At 40.9% G+C, this 2,093-nt stretch overlaps 1 long non-coding RNA gene across 1 annotated transcript in view; it reads right to left on the bottom strand.

Annotated features, from left to right (window-relative positions):
• Window positions 1–1,259, bottom strand: part of LOC107988792 (uncharacterized) — a 10,052-nt gene extending 8,793 nt beyond the window's left edge. Inside the window, exon 1 of the long non-coding RNA XR_001760286.2 lies at window positions 893–1,259. This is a non-coding gene — a long non-coding RNA (uncharacterized LOC107988792). The remainder of the gene's footprint in view (window positions 1–892) is intronic.
• Window positions 1,260–2,093: the final 834 nt, after the last annotated feature.

The following is a 2,093-nucleotide window of genomic DNA, read 5'->3' on the forward strand; positions in this document are numbered from 1 at the left end:
TCAGGTGAGATCATTGCTGACAAACACGACCTCCAGGGCGTTCAGGGAGTGTGATGGATGGCCCTGCGCTGAATTTAGCCTCTTTAGTCTACTTTGGCATGATTAGCTGTTTCAACACTACCGTCCAACAAGGAGTAAAGATTGAGAAAGGATTAAGATTGGACTGTTATTAAAACAGAAACATTAGGGACTTTCTGAAGAATTTTGACCAGCTTGCCTCTCTTTATCTATTTTAATATTGTTATTTTAGGATCTAATATAATAAGTTACATATTACACTAACAACAGTGACTTTGGGCCTCAGCTAATTAAATGGTCTGCATTTATAAGTACTACAGTAATTGGTTACCGACAACATACAGCAGTTAGCCTAACACACAACTATCAACCACTGACTTAATGAATGAATGAATGAATGAATTAAAAAGTATCTCAGGTCCCTATGTCACTAAAACAGTCTCCCACTTACCCCTCTTCCAAAACAGGTCCCTATGCCACTAAAGCAGTCTCCCACTTACCCCTCTTCCAAAACCGAGACATACAATGTCATCACCTGGTAATATAATTTCACTTATTATGAGTATAGGTATAATTATACAATAATTATGCACCATAACATGTTTTAGATAACATATAAATCATCATATTTTGAGAGAAAATACCTCCAGAGACGTTAGAAACAATGCAGCCAATTACTGACCTGTTGCTGGCATGAAACGTGCCTAGCAACAGAAATTTATCCAATCAGCATTGTCGAATCTGATACCTTAATGGCGGTCTTCAGTTCAGATTAGCAATCATACTTATTTGAACGTTACAGTATATCGCTTCACAGGCTAAGGCCTACCGCCAGTTCACACAAAATTAAAAAGAAAGTTTATACACAACATACCATTTACCACAGCAACCGCTGGTGTCCTTTTCTCTCTCTTTTTTCCGCCTCTAGATTGGTAGTTGTTGCTGATGCTGCTACGTCTGGTCACGCTTCCTGCTAACGTCTGTACGTCAAACGACGTCTTCTCTGGTGATGCGTTTACTGGCGATCGTAATAACTGGTGTTTGAGTCTGCGCACATTCGCCCCTCTCAATGTGGGGGGACATTTTGGGGAACGGCACCCATAACGCAACACCCCGGGAAATCGGGGACGCCTGGCCGTCCTGATTTAAGTTTGTTATTTATTCGGTACTACCATTTATTTAAGAGAATCAACGTCCGAGGCGTGTTGCAGTTGGTTTCCGTCGGCCTGGCAAACCTCGATTACAACAAGCGCTCCCTCTAACGGCGTGAATTGGAATCAGCTCCCAAATGTCAATAAAACAAAACAAATAACTCACTGACATATTTGCCTAATGGAATAAAAATACACAAAATGTAATCATGTGAAAAACTGACATGGGGTGAAGTCATACAGAGACACCAAAACCACTGGGTTTATACAGGTTATTATAAAACAGTAATGCAAAAGCACAAACCACTCCACCACTGTGTGGCCCCAGGTAACCTAGAAACATCCATGTAAAGAAAGATTTACCATCCTGTTTTCAGAAAGTTTGTTATTCCGGTAGAGAAAGAGACACAGCAGAGAGGACATTTACTACGGACGAAGAAAAGTGTCTCACCGTGGTGCCAGAAACACCTCCTGGGTGTCAAGGGGAGATGTTGTCTTCATTCCTGATGTCTTTTGAAAGAGGAATTTACACACCTTCAGATGGTTCTATTTGCACAAAAAAATATTTCCGTGCCTTTTCTGTCCCTTGTCAAAGGAATAATCATAATGATCATGAGAGAGGCTATGTTTAAATACCACCAACAACATCAGGGAGGTCTTTAGTCTTTTGTGTCCCAGGTTTTACGGTCTGTTCTGTTTAACTTTGACTCTCGTATTTTCTTCTTCCTTCTGTTTTTTTTTTTTCTGCTCTCAGGCTCAGTGTCTCGTTTATTCGCTCTCTTGTCATTTTAAGGGGACGGTTTCTGACTGGGCTCCTCACAAGTGTGTGTTCACTGGACCACTGTGTTCTTCTTGTTATTTCCATCCTGTCATTGCTGCTCTTCCCAGCTTTTACTGTGGCTGGTAGAAAAACAATCACCTTAA

Source organism: Cynoglossus semilaevis, chromosome 7 (assembly GCF_000523025.1).
Source record: "Cynoglossus semilaevis isolate Cse_v1.0 chromosome 7, Cse_v1.0, whole genome shotgun sequence".
NCBI lineage: Eukaryota > Metazoa > Chordata > Actinopteri > Pleuronectiformes > Cynoglossidae > Cynoglossus > Cynoglossus semilaevis.